The sequence below is a fragment of the Typopeltis vanoorti genome, chromosome 25 (assembly GCF_054136105.1).
Source record: "Typopeltis vanoorti isolate ZY-2024b chromosome 25, IOZ_Tvanoo_1.0, whole genome shotgun sequence".
In the NCBI taxonomy this organism is placed as follows: Eukaryota; Metazoa; Arthropoda; class Arachnida; order Uropygi; family Thelyphonidae; genus Typopeltis; species Typopeltis vanoorti.
This window is the reverse complement of record NC_143573.1, coordinates 45,507,118-45,531,019: the sequence shown is the minus strand read 5'-3', so window position 1 is coordinate 45,531,019 and position 23,902 is coordinate 45,507,118. Positions and strand designations below refer to the sequence as shown.

The following is a 23,902-nucleotide window of genomic DNA, read 5'->3' as shown; positions in this document are numbered from 1 at the left end:
TCATGAACATGTTTATCACAATTGCTATACTTTATAAACACCAGATGCAGTGTGGCTTTTAACACGACATATTATTATTTTAGCCATTCCATTCCATTAATCTGGATTTTTCATGGTTTTTGTGTATTACGTCTATTAATGCGAGTGTTTTCGCATGGTTTTGTAAGAAAAAAACATCTACTGTCGCTGCAACGGGACCGTTGAAAAAAATACGTAAAATTTGTCGAAAACCACTGAACGAATCGTTTTACCCATGTTTTAATAGCTGCCATGGGATTACAGCACGGATTAAGATTGTAGGATTATAAAAAGACAGGTTACAAATTAATGTATTTCGTCTAATTATGTGCACATGTTTTTCGAGCAACATCTGCTTTGAGAGGAAATATTCTAGTTTCTGTGAGAAGAAATCTTCAATTAAATTCACTTATATATGTTCTTCAAATCATACAGATGGGATTAGTATAGTTGTTTTCAATCAAAAAGCACACGTTATTCTTCCAATGCTTTGGACACGCGAATCCAACGATAAAAAGAAATTCCTGCCGAAAATACTCAAGAACTAGCAGAGCAAGGAACTAGCAGCATCATAGCATAAAAATCTTAAAATTCTCCATCAGATGCACAATAAGAAAGCTCTAAAGCAGAAAGAAATTAATCCCCCCCCCCACACACACATGCACGCGCAACTTATTTATTTAGTTTAGTACCTATACTAAAAATGTAAAAGTAAGACTGTCACCAATATCGCGCTTTGCTCTAGTGTTGTATGAAGAGTGAAAATAACTCTCTATTTTGAATCATCTTCCATACGGATTTATTGTTCATTCATGAATAAAGCGCACAAGCTAGTCGATGATGTCAGCGGCCTCACGTGTAGTGTGTCATTTCGTCTGCTATGCACATTTGTCAAGTTGCCTAACCACTTTTTTTTTATCTTAAATAACGAAGAATGCGTGTGTATACCAAAAGGAATTAATAATAGTAACAGCATTAGAAAGTAGAAAGTTAATCTTACTATTCCTTTCACGACTTCCAAATTAGTAATGGTGAAAAAAAGAGGTACAAAAATAGTGAAAAAAAAATTTTTTTTTCGTGCGTGTAAACTTTCTGCATTTCTTATTTTCCCCGGGAACTGAATTTAACATAAACATACATCACTTAACGTGGGCGAGTAAACTCTCGATTTATCACGTGTAGACTTCACGTGTTTCAGTGTAACTACAGCATATGAAATTATAGAGCACGTCATGTGAATACTGAGTAAATCACCCACGCTTTTTTTTTCAGTACGCAACAAACTAAATAATTCGACAAGCTCAAAATAGCCAAGTTATTTTTTCATCCCATGCAGTTAGTTTGCTTGAATGAAAAAAATAGGTCGCACAGCTAAAGCATAAATAAGTAGGTCATTACTAAGAATTCCTAAACAAGTTCAACTGCCTGAATATTTCATATCACACTTTGAGAAATAATGAAGAACAAGATATTCAGTTTTACACGTAATATCGGATGGAAAGGTAAGTCAAAAGAGAAAAAAACATGGCGTATTTTTATATAGCAATCTCAGCCACCATGAAGGGCGAAAGATTATCGTACGTACATTATCTCATGTTTTTAACTTCCCACTTTTTGTTTTATAAATCTTTGTTTAATTTCTCTGATAGTGGTCCACGTTTAGATAACAGAAAAACTTGTTCGGATTCAGGCTTATAAAAATTGCAAACTATGCTTTATGGGTAATATGACGTTAAGATATTCCTTTAAAACATATGGAAGTGGAATGCGAGAAATTTCTTCTAGCAAAAAAAAAAAAAAAAAAAAAAAAAAAAAAGCAGGAATCATATAACTGTTTAATGCACTGATAATAAAGGTCTCACTGAAACAATTGGTGAAGAATGATGGTTTAATGCATTGTAATCATGATGTAGCAAGTCATCTGTATAAGGTTTTAATAATGCAACTTTTCTGAACAGGATGATGATGAGACAATGCATGGATATAAAATCCTGTGAGTTTTCTTCAGGATAGCACAGAAGTAAAACCCTCCATCCGTTAATGAAGAATAATCAGCAGATCCAAAAGAGACTAATTGATTAAACTTTTCTTTTTATTTTCTTAAAGCGAACAGTATTCTAGGATGAACTGCTCGTTTTCGAGACAAAATTTTTCAGATAAGGATAAAAAAAGAACCATTCCAAATCGCAAAGATGTCGTCAAAATACGTGTACCATTTTCATTAAGATAAGCCAGGAGTTATGACATTAGGTGAAGAAGATTCTTTCTTGACAGAACTTGGCTTTTAAGAGGAGTTGGTGGTTGATTTCTTAAGTCATTTTGAAGAAATGGGAAGGAGTGCAGAGTAATGTAATTAGTAAATTCCGGTATAAATGCAATTTATAATAAAACAAAATGAGAAAAAATTGCACATATAGCTACAAAATGCAGGATAAATACTATATGATGGGAGTTGCTCTCTGCTTGACATTGTGTTATGGAGATATCAAAAGTAATGACGTTCATTTCGCGAAAACTTTTCATAAAATTGTCCACATGCATATGATATGAGCGAAAAGATCTCTTGTGGAAAGCTATGGCGGAAACCATATCAAAATGCGGAGAAGTTTCCATCATAGTTAGGCAAGCAGTTTCCAGATAGTGAAGCAGTGAGTGAATTTTCATTATGTTGAAACTAACTGAGCTCAAATGAATGAATATTAATAAAGTATAGATACATCTTCCATTTTTGAGACAGGATGCAATATGAAATCTGAAAACTTCATTGTAATATTGCAAGATTTTGTTCTACCGTTATAATGTATATGCATTTTCATCTGATAAAGAATAAAATTTGGTAAGCTACGTCCCAATTTCCCAGATCAACCTCATTCGTTCAACATCCAACTGGATACTATATAACGGAAACAGCCATAAGAAGGTAAGGATTAAATATTGGTCCAAAAATACCCAGTTGGTGCTTTGCATTCTTTAGACGTCACGTGGAGGTCTTCTCCTAAACATCAACAGTTAATACTTTCTCCTTCAGCTGTTGTTGTTCTCACAGGATGATGATATGCTATAGGTTTAGCAATCTTTCGTACGCGAGATTGATATTAAAAAAGTAAAATTTATGTAGTTTTGATAATTAAAAGACTCCAGTTATAACATACATAAATAGAGGCAGGTTAAAAATAGAACAGTTACTGGGGACGGATATGAGAGTTTTGAATAAAGCATGGGGAATGAACAAAATGGTACCAGTGGCAGAACCATATTAAAATGAAGATATCAGAAAAGAACTTGACATTGTTAATAATCAGGAAGGTGTAAGCAGAGCTAATCTAATATCATATACAGCATTACCTAAACAGAACCGGAAATTAAACATTAGCGAAGCAAGAAAATGGTAGGAAAAGAACAATATATGGAGGGAATAATGTAGATAGGAGAGCTTTAGAAGGCTGAAATATTAACGGCAGAACAAAGGAGTCTTGATTTTTAATGAAAGACCAATTCGATCAAGCACACGTTTCTATTGTTTGTGCAACGTACAATATAACGAAATAAGTATTAGAACGCTTGTTTTATAATAAAGTATACTGATATGTGCATTCCCGTTTCACAGTCTGTTATAAAAGATATATTTCTGAAGTTGACTGTAGAGCTGTATACGATCAGTGGCACGTAAAAAGTTCCTATAATAACACCTTTTTTTCCCAAAAGAGGTATTACAGACATCAATGACACCATGCAAAACCAATTGAAGGAAACGTTATCATGTAATGGAAGTGAAGGGGTACCTTCTCAGACAGGAAACGGATAGCTCTAGAAAGCTAACATCAAGGGACAAAAAGATGCTCTGAAGAATGGTATACCGGAATCTTGGTAGTTCTATGTGCAAACGTTCAAACAGGAGTTCAAAGACTCTAGGGGTTCATATTAGTAGTAGGACGCTATATAAAGAGAAAGCGCTGTTGTACATAAGCCAAAACTCACGTACTACACTGGTGTAAAAAACATCGTGAATGGTCCGTTGTGCGTTAGAAGCCTGTGATATTGAGAGACGAATCATGATACACTTCTTTTTTTTTTTTTTTAATAATACCGGTAGGTCAAACTTCTGGACACTGCCATATCTTAGAGCGCATTATCCCAACTGCGAAATATGAAGGTGAAATGGTTACGGTCGTTGTGCCTGATAGGATGTCCCAACGAGTGTACAACACATCTGGTTATTACGATGTTTTCTACATTGGGCAGTTTTACTGAACAGACCCATATCTTTTTCAACACGTGACAAGAAACCATCTATTCCATGTGAATGCACCATGTCAAACAGTAGGAGCTATAGCGAAAAAAGTGAAGAAAATTATGTGGGAAAATTCGGCTTTGGTTTGTATAGTGAAATGAAAAGGACTATCTTTGAGATGAACAGGCACGTCGGATGCAGACATCAGTGCGTTCAAGAAAGGCGCATGAACTTGTATAGTCATGTTGAAGGAAGAATGATCTAAAATACGCTGCTCATATTACCACAGACCAGTAAAATGCGTAGAAAGATGGAAAGTGGGATTAGACTTAGACGCGAAAGGGATGAAGAAAGATTGGAAATAATTTTAAAATCAAAACTTTAGAAAGCACTGAAAAAGCACGACAACCATTTGAGTATGTGATAATCTTTTTATGAGTTTGTCGAAATCTAAGTTGAATGAAGTGATGATCATTTATAGGTATTATGAACTTCGGTATAATCATAGAGAAAAATCTGAGATTTTGTTTCAGGCAGTAGATGTATAATATTATAGGTATCATACATCAACTGTAGTCTTCACAGGCTGTATGTTAATTTATTTACTAGTTCCCATCTATGCTACCTACGTTTACTAAAAATACTAAAATACCTCGTAGGGCAAAATGCTCCGGATTACAATTGCAACCATAGAAGAAACATTCAGACAAGAGATTTAATGGTATAGAGAAGAGTTATTATTCTTAAGAGGATTCCTGCTTGGTCTGTGATTAGAAAGAAAAGAAATCTGAAACAGCTACCAGGTCAGTGAAACCCTTAAATAAAAATCATCACTAAAAGGCAAATAAAGGAACTTCTCAGAGAGTTCATTTTTTAAGTTATCCAATACTAGAGCAATTCTCATGTTGAAGATTATATTCTCATAACCTCTAAGTTACTTTCGAAACTTTTAAGTTTTAAAGGTATGTGTATTGTTTTGCTACTTCCTACAAATAATAATTTATCATCCTTTCTTTTAATATCAGAATTATATTTAAACAATATTGATTTGCATTAAAACTGAATTCTTTTTAATATTCGCGAGAATATAAACTGCTATATTTAAAACTGGGTAAAACATGTCTACTTAAAATAGCCGGAATAACCACTATTAAAACTAGTTTTTATTTTATGTTTTTATAAAATGTTTTAAAATGTTTACAAGTAGCGTTTATTTATGCTATTTTAAGTAAACAGAAATCAGAAAGATTTTTCTTCTTAATCACCGTCTAAGACAAACGACTTACTAATACTGTAAAGATTACCAAACCTAACGTTTGATGTTTATTGGCAAATGACTTCAGTCGATGAGCTGATAACGACCTAGTTGAGGGTGGCACTCAAGTGCAGAAGCCACGACTTCAATCTTATACACTTTACAATGGAAGAATTTGATAATCTGATGAAGTTTATTCTACTTACTATAGCTGTTCCTGTGGGTTAACTACCAAAAATAATATTTCAGTAATATAATAATAATAATAAAATAATAATATGTGCTGTTGATTTTTGCTTCATACAAATTCTACTTATGACCTGAATGGTAATAAGAATATCAGATGATCCCCTAATGTTTAATGATTTTAGGTAAGAAGAATGCATTTGTCAACTGAACGAAGAGTTTTAATAAAGAAGTTATAGAATCATTGGGTGTGTAGTTCATAACTACACTTATTCTGTAACTTCTTTGTTTTACAATAAATAAATAAAGCTTAGTGTATCATAGCTGGAAAGAATCCATAAGTACTGATGATTACGTGAAGAAATGAGAGAGCAAACGCCTAAAGTAAGCATGCTAATGCTGTCACACTTATTATCATGCCTTTGATAGAGGTAATGGAATAGGAATATTTTGTAGAGTAAGATTAGGATGATCGCTAAGATGAGAATCATGGATATATGCATATTATCAGTAAAACAAATTATACTTTTTTCGTAATATTTCTTTTCATGCCGTCAAAACCTCTTTATGGTTAATAATATTAAAAATGTAAACTTTTAGAATGTGTTTATGCCTTGTTTACGGGATGATAGATATGTACCATATATCAAAGTTGAATTTGCTCTGAATCGTTTAATACATATCATTTATTTTATCACGTATTGAATATATTTAGTGTCCATATTGTGTTAACACTAACACAATATGGACACTAAATGTATTAAACGATTCAGAACAAATTAAACTTCTTTGATATATGCACTATCATCCCGTAAACAAGGCTTAAACACATTCTAAAAGTTTATATTTTTAATATTATTAACCATAAAGAGATTTTGACGGCATGAAAAGAAATATTATGAAAAAAGTATAATTTGTTTTACTGATAATATGCATATAATATGATATTCGTAGTTATCTGAATATGATCCGGAAACTTCTCCCTCAAATTTAGCAAATAAAAGTGCAGTGCACAAATTAAAGTGAGTGAAGTGGAAAAAGTTGAAAGCTTAGATTCAACTGCTGCTACTACAAATAAAACGTGAATTCTAATTTATAGACTCATGGACATTCTGCTTTAATCCCTATCTAATAACTATGAATATTTCTTTAAGCTCAACGTTAAAACTCGAGTCAATAATATTCCACTATCCATAAAACAGTTGGATACAGAGGTGTGTAATGTCTAAATGGGATAACCTGACCTTGACATTTAAAACTTTCTAAATCGGTCTCTCTTTTTAACTGATTTTAACTGAAAGTTTAAAATGTTAGTAACAAACAGCTAAGTAAGAAGTGCCAGCCGTTGTCATACTGCCGTTTCAACTAGCTGCTTTCCAAATTGGCGTCTGTTAGGAGACCAGTGACCTAGAAAATTCCCTCCCACTGTGGTTCTGAACGCCAGTTAAAGGCGGAAGTATGACCATGGCTTTTGATGGAGGAATGAGAGAATGACTCACTCAATTTGGAGTCTCCACTATGTCCAAAGGGGTCTAAAATACATCCAACAACACAACAGGTGGAGAAAGAAATAGCCGAGATATGTGCCATAGTAACTCCAAGCTGTAGCGATGCGGGAGGCGCCGTTGACTCCCATAGGGTTGGCACCAAGACCAGTGTCCGCCAATTTGCCAACAAATTGACGTCAGTCGATCTAATTTTAACTATGCGACACCAAAATTAGCGAAACCATAAAAACAGCCATGCTAGAAACAAAGCTTCCAGTGACTCGTACGACCAGAAATATCGACACTTCCGTTTTTTTTGTCACTCTTTTTGGAAAGGTTGGCAACATTGACTTTGCAATTAGAGATCAGCTGCTAGAAAGCAGGGCTAGAAGGATGCAGAGAAGCTGAGATTTAAATCGGGACGCTCTGAGACAGACATTTTGGCAACTGTTATGGAGTGGCTAAATATAGACAGCAACTTTCTTGGTGATATGTGGAAAGGGTTTGCTGGAGTACTGTGCTCCCAATACTAACTATTTTAAGGTTCACTTTCCTCGTATAGAACATCCCGCCTAAAAAACTCTGGAAAAACAGCAAAATATCACCACAACAGGGAATGTGATTGAGGTCTTCGTGCAGGGAAAACGTCTGACTCATGCGAATGAGAAAGTTATCAGACATTATCTCGTTATCTTGATAGCTAGTTTTAGGTATCTGGGTTGTTAAGATGCGCGCGAGCGCGAATGTGTGTGTGTGTGTATGTATGTGTGTGTGTGTGTGTGTGTGTGTGTGAGAGAGAGAGAGAGAGAGAGAGTGAGAGGGAGGGGGGGGGGTTAAAAACGCGATAAAGCAGTCAGTCAGGGCCAAGAGGTCTAAGAAGTAAGTTTGTTGCTGAAAATGTATAAAATTTATATAGATCATTTGTTTAAAAGATTCCATAAAGAAATATGAGAAAGTAGAATTCTTCTATCGTAATATCGTATTTCTCCGGATTTTTCTGTATAATCGTTTCATGATAATGAGTTGCACAGTTCTCAAATAACTTTCACGCCAGATCCGAGATAAAGAACTATTGTGTGTGTGTGTGTGTGTGTGTGTGTGTGTGTGTGTGTGTGTGTGTGTGTGTGTGTGTGTGTGTGTGTGTGTGTGTGTACACGCACATCCGGTTTGGAGTGAAGGTGGAGATATTTTCCTCCCGGAAAGTCGGATTTTTCATAAATACGCCTCAAAACATTCAGAGTGAAAGAAAGAAAGAATATAAGAGATTAACAAATATAATACACTCGCTACATTAGTTTATATATATATATATATATATATATATATATAAACAAAATACCTGACACATAATTTCAAGTTATCGAGTCATTTCGAGCTCAGTAAATTGGGTAATGGCCTCACAGTCACCTACCATCTAACGACTTTTCCAAATATTCATGGACTTATTCAAACAACAGCGGTTGGTTGTAAAGTAGAGACGCCATTCACTCTACCACTCAATATATTCACAAAGCACGTATGCGTTCAAGTTCGATAGCAAATATATCAAAATTAGTAGAAAATGTTATATTATTTGGTTTCCTCGATCGTCTATGTAAAAAGAACCGTTATTAAAAAATTGTAACTAAATTTCAGTAACGTAGCCGGTTCGGAGTGAAGGTGGAGATGTTTTCCTCCCGGAAAGCCGGATTTTTCATAAATACGCCTCAAAACATTCAGAGTGAAAGAAAGAAAGAATACAAGCGATTAACAAATATAATACACTGGCTACATTAGCATTGGTTACTTCGGTGATAATTCAAAGCAAAACAAAATGTCCCCGATGAGATTAGAATCCGAATCTTTTTAAAGAAAAGAGGGTGTGTCACTCATCTGTGTTAAGAAGCAGCTGATGATTAAGGATAAAATATTAACACGGCCGTTTGTAATGACAATATTTTAAATGTTGAAAATAAAATTAAATATCCCAGAGGGTAAGAAGTGCAACAAGCAATGATGTAACTCATAGCCAAATGAAAGTTTTCAAAATCTGAAAATGATTGAAGGATTTTTGTTATTTTTGTTGCTGTTGTTGCCATGCAATCACTGTGTGTTTGTTATGATGATTACTTGTGATCTATAAATGACCAAGCTACCATTCATGACATAGCTTACGTTCCTATTAGTACGAGCTCGTAGCTCGTAAGTGCTTGATTGTTTTCCGTCAAATGATCCGAAATGCATGATCAAAATCATGTCTATAACAAGGAAAAAAGAGACAGATATTGATTACGCTAAAGATTGTAAATGTATGCCAAATCGTTAATTTGTTCTTTACTGAACAAACTTCTGTTCGGTATCTGGAGAACTTGTGTGTATTTCATGTTTTCATTTGGAAAAGAGAAAGGGCAGAAAAATCATGTCATAAAGAATAAAAAATTCGAAGATAAATAAGAAAATAACCGCCATGCGTTTATGAAAACTTAATTAAAACTGGCATGATTTTTTAAAGTATAAATGCAACATTTCTCAACGTGGATTTCTCAGATTTTTAACACAAGTCATTCAGTGATAACAAATCTTTGGGTATAACTCAGAGAAACATCGGTTAAGCGAAATAAACCACGTATTCACTGCTAAGTTTTTTTTAATCAATATCAAAATAGCAACTTTCAAATTGCTTATGAGTGGCATATGACTAATCTATACTATTTACCACTTCATCGACAACTCTTGTAAGTTCTCGAGCATTGCAGCAGTAGTGTAACTACTACTTTTGGATCCTCCCGTAAGAAGCAATCAGTGGGCTCAGAGATAACCTGAGGATTCTCTTGGTTCCGTCAGAGCCTTTCTTCCATCTTCTGATCTTTTCTCATGTATGATATTTGTTCTGTCATTTTTGAATATGACATCATTCGTATTTGCTTTTTTTGGGGGGGGGGGAAATGCACTGCCTGTGTATTGTGCCAAAAGTTTCCGAAAGAACTATCTTCTTTGTGCTTATTGTCAACTGAGAAGCCTCGTTTACGTAGCTAAATGATCATCTAGAACACATATCTCAAATAACAATAAAGTGTTAGGGTTATAATGGTGAGGTTAAACGAAAAATAAATAAAACATTGCGGAGACTTTCTAACTTATTTTCATGTAAAGGAAATAAAAAGATGTAGTAGATTACTATTCTAGCATAAGCTTTGTCAGCCCTCCCCAAGCTATAAGCATCATTTAGTCTCTGTGCAGGACTTGAATTTGACTGCATTCACATAAGCAACAACAGCAAGAACTTCAAATATGCAATCAAATAAACAGCAACCCCAAGAACTTCATGTTTAAAAATTGTAACCTTAACAACAGAACTAGCTGTTAAATAAAAAGCATATATTTTTTTTATTATTTAGAAAATAATAATGTGATGAATAGGTCTTCAAACTGTCACGAGGAACACTGTCGAGAAAACAAGAACAGCATCTGGACCAATGATCGTCACAAAGGCACTTCTTAAGAATCAGAGCTTATGCAGCTGTTTGAAGCTTAGGCTTCTGCGCATTTCTCATAACTCCATACAAGCAACGAAAACTTACAACAAAGTAAACATGAAGTGATGAATCACGATATGCAGTGTACATATCCTGATAATAATTGCACAGCAAAGAATGTTCTTTTCTGTGCAGTTATTAGGATATATACATCTCATAGCGCCATTCATCGCACTGGCTAACTGCACAGGAAACCTCCGAATATTAAGATAGCCGAATTAACCGTATTGAACTATAGAACCACAGTACCAACTGTTCTGTAGCTTAGAAAAATCTAAAAATTAATGGTACAATAGCAAGATTATCAAAAAATTCCAAACTTCGACTGCAAGGCATTAAGAAATATGAAAACATTTTTCTAGGAAGAATGATTTTCCTCGTTTATGAAGCTTTTAAATAAGAAGAAGATGGAAGACAGAAATCAGTGTGTAAGTGATAAATTCTACTCCAGCTTTCTTCAAATGATGAAGCAGAAAACATTTCCTCTCGAATTCTAATTAATACATTTCATATATTATAAGTTATGTTTTGTAAAAATGTCAATTAGTGCACATATTTTCCTATAACTGGAATCCTGATCAGCTTGGAATCCAAGCTGAGCTAAACAGTGTAATTCTCAAAACAGCAGAGTTTTTGTGATTTATAACAATTCGTTTGGTGGTATAACGATATGAGTTTTTGTTTATCTTACAAAGCAAGTCTTAGACTATTCATATTTGGTCTTTATATACTGTAATAAACACAAAACCTTATTCTGGTTATAAGACCATCGGTTTAATACACATATGTACAAGAACGCCGACTAGTTTCGCTAGCATACTGTCTAGCTTTGTCAAGACTAAAAAAGGTGAAAAAAATAATAAATGCAAAAACACGAAAGAATACAGTAACCGTATTCAAAGGTTAGGCAACCAAATTTGACAGCTCGCGTGACAAGGTATGCATGTAGCGAGATGCTTCAGTCATTATTGTGAATAAGCGTTACATAGTTTTTAGGGTACTGTAATTCCGCTATACTTAATGAATTAATCAGATTTTTCCACGTAGCTTTCAATACTGCTCCTTTATTTCTGTTCAGGTTATTTCCTGGTCCTACGAACAGGAAATAACCTGAACTTTGGTGATGCGCCAAACCTGAGACATCTGTTCTGTTGTGATTTACATCTCCAACGTGTTCCTTCTGTCTAATTTCTAGGCTTCTTGAAGTTTGGCCTATGTGGGAAAGTCCACAAGTGCATGGTATTCTATAAACACCTGCATATTTGAAAAATGGAACGCTATCTTTAGGGGATCTTAAAAACTGTCTAATGGTTGCAGTCGGTTTAAACACAACTCTGATGTTGTAAGGCTTCAAAATTCTAGCTATTTTATTGGAGACTGAACCAACATAGGGGATGACTACGGATGAAACGTACTGAGTTGCTATCCTTTATTGTTGGAGGTTATTTTTATAAAGCAATTTGTTGATTATGTTTAGAGGATAACCATTTTGAGATAGCGATTTCAATATTTGAGAAAGTTCTGTACGTACATCTTCTTCGTCTGTGACTATGTTTTGGGCTCTATTTCGTAACATATGGATAATGCTGTATTTTTGTGTATGATGATGATTGGAAGTAAAATGCAGATACCGTCCAGTATCTGTTGGTTTTCTATATATAGTAAGTTTAATATTATCATTCTCTTGTCTTTTAACCAGTATATCTAAAAAAGGTAGTTGTTGATTGTTTTCTAATTTTAAAGTAAATTTGATTTTGTTGTTAGACAGTTTTTAAGATCCCCTAAAGACAGCGTTCCATTTTTCAAATATGCAGGTGTTTATAGAATACCATGCACTTGTGGACTTTACTACATAGGCTAAACTTCAAGAAGCCTGGAAATTAGACAGAAGGAACACGTTGGAGATGTATATCACAACAGAACAGATATCTCAGGTTTGGCGCATCACTTCTCAACTTCTAACCACGCAATAGATTGGGAAAACAGCTCAATGCCATATATAGAGGATGATTACAGATGCCGAATATTCAAAGAAGCAGCAGTGGTCCTACGAACAGGAAATAACCTGAACAGAAATCAAGGAGCAGTATTGAAAGCTACATGGAAAAATCTGATTAATTCATTAAATATAGCGGAATTATTACAGTACCCTAAAAACTATGTAACGCGTATTCACAATAATGACTGAAGCATCTCGCTACATGCATACATTGTCACGCGAGCTGTCAAATTTGGTTGCCTAACCGTTGAATACGGTTACTGTATTCTTTCGTTTTTTTTGCATTTATTATTTTTTCACCTTTTTTAGTCTTGACAAAGCTAGACAGTATGCTAGCGAAACTAGTTGGCGTTCTTGTACATATGTGTATTAAACCGATGGTCTTATAATCAGAATAAGTTTTTGTGTTTAAACTAAGTCTTAATTGAGTTTTCCGACTGTTAGATTATGAGAGAGTAACACCAAATGGATTCTGATCAAGATAAACAGTCTTAATTAGGTGTTTCAAATAAAATTCCATTTTGGTATATTTTATACTACTTCACTAAGGCATGAATGGCCGACCATGAAAAGTGGATATCGTTTCCCTTTTGCAATCAAAAGCTTGTTTGGTTCAAATTCCATGGTGCTACAGATGTTTGTGAATGACTTCAGATGGTAGGTGACTTTCATCACTAGTGAGATCATAATGCTTGATCTTTGGAGCAGTGTATACCCACGTTATCTAACTGTTAACCCTACCGGAATATTGTTGTTTGTTGTAAGTTTACAACCTTTCTTGAGTGGTATTATCATTAAAGAATGAAGAAATACATTTTTATAAAAAATTAAAAATGGCGAAGGTATACAGAAACAGTCATAAAGAATTCTAAAAGTACCAATGACCTTCCACTCAAAGTTGTAGCTGATAACCTAGATTTAAGGTGTTCATTTTGCACTCTTCTTATTAAAAAGAGCGAACAGCGAACCGTATTTTCTCAGTGTTGAAAAAGAAAAAGAAGAAAGTTTCACTTCTCAAATTTCACGCAAACGCTTTCATGATAGCTAACGGCCAAAGATACATTAACATTCCACCTAGTTGGTCTGTACTGTCATTAAGAAAGGTCGGCGTTAATTAATTGTGTCCGAAAATAGGCAAACCACGAGTAAGAACAAGAGTTGCTGAGTGGCCCCGAAATAGATGGTCACAGCGACAGCTGTTAATGGATTCGTCTCTCAGGATGTCTACAAATCCTACTCGAGGAGGAAAGAACAAACCGTTGTTTTCTGTCAAATGAACCTTTTTGGATATATGTGAGGTGGTTACGCTGTGAAGGTGAGAAGTATTCGTATGTATATAAAGAAACTGTTCTTCGGAGAGCATTAGCCTCACAATTTATGATCAGGAACAAATCGACGTTGGCTTGTGACCTTAGATTTCTTTAACAGAATTTAAGTTCTTTGCAAGATGATCATACCGAATGTCAGATGATGATTTTCACTTCAATGAAAATTTAGTCGTCTTTTTCAAAGGAAAGGTCTAACAGATGAACTTAACAGAATTGTACTTGACAGAACATCAGGCACAAATCTGTTAAGCATTATATGAAAGAACAATTCGCGCTATGAAAAAATAAAAAAATAAAAAATAAAATAAAAATAGGCATTCATAAACATGCTACAATTTCAACAAATTCAAAAACCGACAGTACTGTAGTTCGTTATTATCGTTGTTGTTAGTTAGATATTCTCTAAAGACGTTGAAAATTCAAGCAACAATTCAAATTACCAGAAATAAATAATAAAAGGAAACGTGAAGTTTACTAAAGTATATTTATGAATTTTTATAGAGCCCATCAGATATTTCTCCAAATGCCTATGTTAATTTATACACAAATCAAAAATTTCATTAAATAAATTGCGATGTATTTAGAGAGAATATAAAGAAAGGCTAATCAATCCAATTCTTGTTTGAAGCAGTTTCAGCATTGTTTTTGATTGAAGAATGTTTAAAACAGGCGAACAAGTGAGAAATGTCTGCTTACACCATCTTCCAATGAAAGAAAAATACAATTTATATTAAATGGATAAGAATCCTATATTTTTTTTATTCTAATTACATAATACAAGCACACCTTTATGGCATTCGTATAGTGAAGGTATGTAAGTTCTTTTCACTAAGTTTTGATATTTTCTAGGTCTACCTACTCACTGATGAGACCTCAAAAAGGGTTGAAACCGGTCTGGGTAGTGACCTCCCCTCATAATGTAATGACAGTATTACATCTCCTAGGAGCTGTGTCTTACATTATGAGAGAATATCAAGAATAGTGAGGGAGCTTGCTCCACCTTTGCTTCGCCGGTGAATTGCCTTTGCCGATAGTTTTTCGGCATTGAAACTCATAGATCGTAGTTATCGATCTTGAGTTTCACTTACTGGCTATATAAAAATATAGGATTCTTATCCATTTAATATCTATTCAATTGCCAGAAAACTAGCCTTTTGGCTTTTTATTCTAATTAAAAATACAATTTGTTGATATTACTCTTTTGAAGTTCAGCATTTCAATGGATGTAAATTGCTCGTTGGCGGTGACAATCGTCAAAGTGTAATGAAGACTATCTTAAATATAGCATTTCTGGGTATAATGGCAGGTATTATACGTGCATTGACATTATTTTCCGGATTTTTGCATCTTTTGTACAAACACTAATAAGCAAATGTAACTGTAAGAAACATCAAGGATCACTTTAACATTCTTTGTTCTTCGTAAAAGCGAAGATATCGAGATTTTCAGAAATGATTTACAAAGAAGAGGAAAGGATGAACAAAAACAAGTAGTAGACAATAAACAAAAGACATTTCTACTGTAAAAACTTTTATCAAACTCTGGAAAGCAATAGCAGTGGCACATTCAACGGATTGTTTTTAGAGCCTCGCCTTTTCCCTGTTCAACTAAATTTTATGGGACCTCACATATAAAACACTGACTGCTTGAACTCAATGAGTACTAGAACATCATTCCACCCCCTTCCCCATTCGATCTTCTGAAATGCTAAAAGTGGAAAGTTTTGTCAGTTGCAGTTTTAATCACAGAGTTCTTGTTCGATCTACGTCACTTCGCATTTTGTGCATATCGCAAAATAAATAAATAAAATAAAATAATAGAAATTAAAATATAATAAATATTTCAGAAAAAATCATTTGTTTGGAAAAAGTTTCGAATTGAAAAAATACTCCTGCAACATTAAAACTCACTAAACAGAAATTTTGGAATGCTCTTTCATTTTGAAACAATCTTCGAAAATGAATATTAAAATGCAAAGCTAAGAACAAGTCAATCGCATTGGCGAACATTTTCAGAGGAATTTTATATTTTTAGCGCGCACTTGAAGAGAAAGACATGTCTGATATTATAAACCGACAAGTGAATTTTCTCATCACATTTTCAAATGAAGGATCTGTTTACACCATGTATATTTATATTTGCATAACATGCAAACATGGTGTTTAATAATCAAGCCATGCTCAGCCAGTTATTTCATTTTTTATATATATATTTATGCCTCACGGCTCAACAAGGCGTTCATAATATTCCGTTTTGGCCCGCCTGTGTATAAAGATTGCAGAGGCCTGATTTATGGATTAAAAGGTCTAATTTAATATTATAAACACAAGAATTTCTTTCTGTCTGCAGCATAATGTGCCAATTCATCTACCGCATCATAAATGAAGCAATGGCATTTACTTCATTTATTATCGCTTTTACCTAGCCAGATGACCTTCGAAACTAATTTCGCTTTTTTTTTTGGTCATCTATGTAAGATCAGCTGCTGCACCTATTAATATAAATCAGGATACCTGGACTGAAATAACATGTTATCAAGATCAGAATATTGCTCTAAGAATATTATGTGGAAGAATTGCGATTATCACTGTTATAGTGATGGCCCACACACACCGCCATTAAGCGGGGTCCCCACATAGATAGAGAGCCGTCTAAATCATACGTGTCGCATTTGAGGTTTTTATATTGTTATTCAATAAACTATTCTTGCAACGACACCCTAAAAATTTTATCGATACTTATAGGCTAGATTTTCATTAAAATACCTAGGCCACTGAAAGTTATTTTATAACTGTTTCAAATAGTATTTTTTATTCTTTGTTGATATTCTATAAAATGATAAAAATGAAGGGAATTATAATGATCAGCGATCATTACATCAGACAATTTCTGGAATTGATAACACACGATATAAATATGATATAAATATAACGAAAGCAGTTGACGCTTTGGATTTAGAACCTAACGAAATGCAATTAAAATTTACCTTCTAAAGATTTTGGGTGATCATTATTTCCTAGAGCAAAGGTGCAGTCTCCTCATCTCTATTTGTTTATACACAGTGGAAATATTTATTAAATAATTGCTAGCCTAAACCTGCTTTCATGCACATAACAAAAAATTTGTATCAAATAAGAGACAAGTCACAACCATCCTACTTGACGAATGGCAACATATCCGTGTATGATAAACAGATTTCTAAAAATCTATTTTTGAAAATATGATAAACTCGATTCAACGCATCGCTGGTTGGGTGTGGTTCTACTTTAAAGCCTATTCTATTTAATTACAATTTAATGTAACGATCATATAATATTTTTTTTTTATTTGCAATAAACAATTTTGCAAACTTTAACCTCAGGTTATTTCTACAAGTAAACAAAAAAAAATTTTTTTCAAGCCATGCTCAGCTAGTTATTCCATTTTTATATTTATTCTTTCAACGAATTCAAAACACAAACCGTTAATATTGTAGGGACTTGGAGACTTTTTTCATCAGCAATTTCTAGAATTGCTGATGAAAAAACTACATCTACACTAACTCTACATCTCCATCACTCAATCCAACTACAACGAACCGCACCTACTTTCATCATCCACACCAATCTTGGCTGGAGAGCGGATACGCTAATCACTCGGCCAATCAGGCCGGCGAAATGCCAAATTACTTGGCCGTGACAGGCCATTGAGCCTGACACGAAAAAGAAAATGTAATATACACAGACAAGCATGCATGCATGCTAAACTAATCAAACATATTCAGTACAGCGAAGCTCACAGCAGTACACTATAGTCCTCAATACCTACCAAGACTAGGTACTCATGTACCTCTACTTGACAGGTGTGGCAGTCTTACTGAACCAGGATAGTCCACTTCTTCTGTTTAAGATTTTTTTAAAAAAAACTAGATGCTTTGTCCCCTCCCTAACTCACAATTCTGATCGATATTGGTGAGAATTGTAAAACCTCTTGATTTTCATCTATCCAAGCCATGCATTCCTGACCAAAAACTATGCAAGTTCTTTTTTCGAGAACATGTTCAAATGCAGATTAAGAGTTTCCGTAAAATAAGGTAAATAAGATAGAAAACTGTTGCTAACGAGTAAGAACGCATCACGACAATGTTACATGCTCAATTCTAGTTCGTCAGACCATCCCCTTTAGAACATGTCATGTTGGCATTTTCATAAGAAAACGAAAATTTAAAAATTTTGATTTAAAGACAATTTGTCTAAAATGAAGTTTTACCAATATCGTGGCCTCTAAAGATAACGCCAGACAGGAGTTGTGAAAGTTAAACACTAAATATCTGTTTACTTTTTATATAACAATAATAATACTGGAAACCTGCATTTTTATAGGCTCTTAAGTCCTATGACCTACCAGGATTGACTTTTGTAACCATAATTTTAGGACAGGGTAGTTAATTTTAATTATGTGTGTTCTCCTGACCAGATGAAAAAACTTTACCAACTTCAAGACATAGACTAACTACTCTTCAGTTAAAAATCTTCTAATAAAGGTTCTTGGCATTCCCTGACGGGATTCGAACCCATCTTTCTGCCAAAAGTCTTTGTCGCAATCGACTGAGATAAGGAGGATTCTCTTTCCTATTTACACAACCGCTGCATCTACAGAGAAAAAATTATTGAAAAAAAACTTACTAAAAATAAGACGGCTGATTATCATACATTTAGAGTGATGTAGAAATTCATTTCTGTATGTCTTTTTGCTATCGTATAAAGAAACGAAAGAGGCGCTCGCATATCGTCAAGAGAACGCCGAACGAAAAATGGCGTTTCTCTCATAGATACGATGTACACAAAACACAGATGTGTCATGTTTGTAAACAGTGTGACACGACAGATGGCGCCACAGTTAAGCGATTGAAATAACGCGATGATTAAAATACACAAGCAACATAATAAAGCTTACATTCAATAATAGTATGCATTCAAGACAGATTACTAAAGCTATATGCCGAAAGCCTCTGTGATAAAGAATCGACAAAGTAGCAATTAAATTTGCCTAAATAGGAAACAAAAATCCTCCTTGTCTTTCTCCGCAAAGTTTTAGTCTATTTCAGATTGAATTTCCTGCTATGCCAACGATGTAGTTTGGCTCTACTAGAATATCTTACTTAGCCTATCTTCCAAATCGTACTCACGAGATTAGGCGCTCGTTGATTAATCAATGTGAGATCAACTGTTGCTGGAACGCGGATACTGTCCAAATATTACTTAAAACTGAACTCATTCAGAATTTCATTCACTATGAAAAATATAATAATAATCATAATAAAAGACTATTTTGAATTATTACTTTCGTCATATTCATGGAATATGAAATAAATGTGGAGTGATGTTGATAATATAAATGACCTACACTTTTCTCGCAAATCATATAATCCCCTTTATCTTATGCGAAAGTATTATCGCATTTTTAACATTTAGAACAATTAGAAGTTATATCAAGATTACCAACTAGTACAGGACTAGTAGGTATACAGTTCATTTACTTGAACTAGATGTAAACCGCAGAATCAAGCACTTATTTCATAAAGAAACATTATTCAACTTGTCCTGACACTTAAAACATTCCATTTTGAGAAAGATGAAATCGTGCGAACTAGAATCATGGCAATCATGTAGATGAGCGAGTATATGTTTAAATTAGCTTCAGTTTTAAGTGAATTTGTCTTAATTTAGTTTTTAATAACATCGTGACTTTCCTATTATAAGATGTTCATGACATATCCCAAATGATTTTCCCTTAATTAGATAGTTCTATATCAGGCGGCATTAAAAGAAACGAATTTGTGCAAATTTCTATTTATAATAGATATTACAATGATATTTATATTTTTAATTACAAAGCACGATATCATTAGAAAAATAAGTCTGCAGTTTGAATATAGTCTAAAAAGATAACTGGTGAAATGAATTCTCCTCTGTTTCGAGTTTTTCTATAAGACGTAAAAAGTCATAAAAAAAAGAGAAGAACGAAATCTTCGAATCTAGATTTAGAGAGAGAGAGAGTTTACTTCCATTCTTAGTAAGAAAGTAAGACGATCTTTCAATTAACTGTATTTACCGGCTAATTGGTTCTGTATTACGGGATTAAAAATGCGCAGTACAGACAATGCAGACCAGCAGAAAGATTCTGAGATTTCTTTACAACAGCAGATAATTCATCCTTAGCCGATAAAGCCTTATAAAGGTTTCTCCCGTTATAGTTTGGATTTGGAAAAAATGATGCATAAAAGAAAACGGACAACAAACATATCTAATTGGAAAATATACTGAAGAAAATACTTCATTTTGCTGAAGGAAAACTTTAATATATATATTATAAATTTAGAAAACGATAGGACATTCAATAAGCAGAAATTCCTTTTAAAAATATTTTATAAAGGAGAATGGACGATACAAGACATAGGAAGGGAATAACTTTCAGAGATGAAGGTCTGAAAGTTACTCTTAGTTCACACACTTCCACTGATTAAAAACAGCAATGAAGAAAAACAACAAAAGGGGGAGAAAGGGATAAAGACTCGCGCAAACTGCTTCCTTTCACTATTTTTGACCATAGATTCCAGGGTTCAGAGTGACTTTCAGCGATTCTCAGTTTGAAGATTCCAAAGATTTTACAACTTAACACTTTCCATTAAATCCAATATCAGCGGGAAATGGGCATATTCCTATGTCCGAAAAGGTCACTACCAAATAGCTTGGTAAACTTAGTGTACCACAAATTTCAGTCGATCGATAACAGTTGTTTATCCAAGTCATTCATGAATCTGGTAATACTGTATATATACTAGAACAATAACAGTGCCATATCATTTAGCTTAATTTAGTTGGCAAAATGTTAAATATTTTATCAAATTCTCAGTCAAACATTTTTTAAAAATATTTACACCTAAAAATTTGAAAAAAACTTATGTATATCATAACAGTGTATCCTGTATACTCAACAGCTTAGTCAGCTAAGGGTCGGATACGAAGAAGAAAGTCTTAGATTATTGACCCACTGCAGATTATCCGAGAAAACTGATGGCAAAAGCTTATTCCATAGCATAAGGACAGCCAGATGAACGAAAAGTAGCAAAATTCCGTACGGTGAATTTGAAGTTAAACCGAATGGATGGTGAAAAATCATGGAATAACTGTGGAAGGGGCACGAAAATCTATATAAATAAGCATTATCAACTAACCCAAAAGATTAGTTCTGAATTCTAGACTGATATAATGAAGTCGAAAAAGAAAAAATAGAAAAGCGATGATATATCAGATTTTCTCCATCCCACTCAAGTGACATCTCTTATCTAGGAGATCGACTACCATGATTTGACTCATGGTTAACTACGGGCGTTACGACATGTGGTGAGAGCCCTATCTCTTCCACATATTGGTCGTAAGTATTCATAGCTGTAAATCCGCGCGTATTCACGGGGCCGGTTCGCCTGTTCTGGGGGACAAAAAACCGAGTTTCCGGATGAACAAATCCCTATTCAATATATGGGACCAGCTAACTCAACTTCATTCGAAAGAGAGCAGATAAAGATTCCTCACGTCATGGACGGAATCAAACTCAGGTCTTTCCGACCAAAGGGATTCGTCTTTACCGACTGAGCTACGGAGATTCACATTTAGACTGATATTTAGATTTGGATATCAGATTGGAAGTATGAAATACTTTATAATTTTAAAGTAAATAATTATTTACTCTCACATTAGAAATTTTGTAGAAAAACGGCTGCAATTCAAACTATTCCTAAAGACAACGTGTAGGAAGAATATCTTTCACTGTGTATAGCAATACGTATTAATGGCAACACACTCTTCCTATCGAGTATGCCAGATGTTTCAAATTGTAAATGGAAACTCCTTTTGGATAGGACCGACAGATACGTCGATAACATAAAGGAGCATTGAAAGCATATTTAGAATTTTTATAGCACTCGGCCCAAGAAAGTTTGTAAGTCTATTGCGGGTAGACGCTAAGGGTTAAAAATCCGATAACCCTGTGAAATGTTTTAAGACACTTAACATTCAAGTCTCCAATGAGAAGAATGGTGATCTGAAAATCATACCACCTAAAAGCATTCATAAACAATCATGTCCATAGTAAGATTCGAACAGTCTGAAATACTATCCATTCAGCCAGTTAGGCCAATTCAGTTGATTAAGTAAAACTTGTCGAAATTAATGCATTTAAGGATTGAGAGGAGTTTTATATATATATATATATATATATATATATATATATATATATATATATATATATAATTTAATTCTATTAATATGTTATTGCCTGAATTGAATTATTTGAATTAAAAAAAATAAAACCTTATTTTATTCAGTCAGTTTCTCGCATAAATTATTCCATGTAGGGGGCTCTTGTTTGCAGATCACACTGTTTGGATTGAAAAGTCAAGATTATAACGCGGCGGCGACAGTGTAATCGTATTTGTAATGCACTAAAAATACATTGTCCACATTGGAATAGATTTCCATTAATACACTAGAAATAGCCAAAGAAGTCAATTTTGACATGTTTCTTCACTTTTTTAGTTCAAGCACATAAGCTAGTTTAGTTCTCAACAATTCCTTCAAAAAGTTATAAACATTGGTATGCATCCGAAACTTCCCGCTGTCTGCTTTAGCGTTTCTAATATTACCAAATATCTCACCCTATGCAAAGTAACTCTAGCCATATAAAAAGCTAAGATTCTATTGTGGGTTAAGAGAACTAATTACCAGCATGAAATTTATATATGTGCACAACTTTTTTCCCCTTAACGCTCATAACACAAACCAGTCAAGTGCATTTAGACCTTGTAACACAGCTGGTTTAGGAGAGAGAGAGAATAAAGCTAAGGTCCCTCTGACTGTTTGAATAAGTGCTTCCGCAACTCGTTAGTGTTAAGTATCACTATGACATCGCTTCGTGTTCTTTTTTTTCCCTTCATTTTTTCTTCTTCCTCCACCCCCTCATATCCTGCAATACCTACATCCGCTAGTGTTTTTTTTTTTGTTTGTTTTTGCCTGGCATTCCGTCCTAGGAATTTCTTCCTGCTCGACTTAATGCGTGGTTTTAAATGGGTAAATTCTTATCTGACACGGCTTTTTATAGCAACGCAAACTCTATGCACTTGGGCCTTGAAATTTTATAGGGAAAGGATGGAGAAAAGGCATAACACACACACACACATGCACACTACTACTACAAAAAAAGTATTTTTTAAGATAGTGAAGAAATTTTTTAATCCCCCAACTTAAAATAAAAAAGAAAGAAAAAAAGAAAAGAAAGAAATCAAAAAAAGAAAAGAAATGATAATTTGATTTATCATGAAAATTGAATATATATACCAATAGATAAGTATTTCAGAAAACAGTTAAAAAATATTATTAAAAATACTATTTTTAATAATATTGTAATAATCGAAAAAATACACACAAAAAAGAATTACTTCAAAGGTAATCGAATACAAATTAACAAATCTAAGAAAGAAATGAAGACAATAATGAAACACAATATGAGAGGCTAGCATAAAATATAAATTCATTGTTTGCTTATTTGACTTCGCATAATTCGAAGAATTATAAACCAGGAACATGAATATTTTCCACTGTCTGATATAAAACTTATTCATTGTAGAGTTGCTAGTTACTAATGCATTGCCTTCCATTGTAATTGGATATACATTTTTATGATTCTTCCACCAGTGAAATGTTGTCGACCTACAGTACATTAGTCCGTGGGTTAGCTAAGGGTTAGACAATTGAGAGCCCTGCTTTAGAGACCAAACATGATACCTTTTCAGGTTTCCAATAAGCAGACTGGTAATCTCATACAGTGAGATGAAAATCCTCTAGCA

General features: G+C 33.9%; 1 protein-coding gene across 2 annotated transcripts in view; it reads right to left on the bottom strand.

The window, feature by feature from the left end:
• The window catches only part of LOC150092705 (uncharacterized), a 583,346-nt gene extending 576,068 nt beyond the window's left edge, over window positions 1–7,278 (bottom strand). For both annotated transcript variants that reach the window (XM_090414335.1, XM_090414343.1), the window contains exon 1: window positions 7,190–7,278. The gene's annotated coding sequence lies outside the window, so the exon portion shown is untranslated. The remainder of the gene's footprint in view (window positions 1–7,189) is intronic.
• Window positions 7,279–23,902: the final 16,624 nt, after the last annotated feature.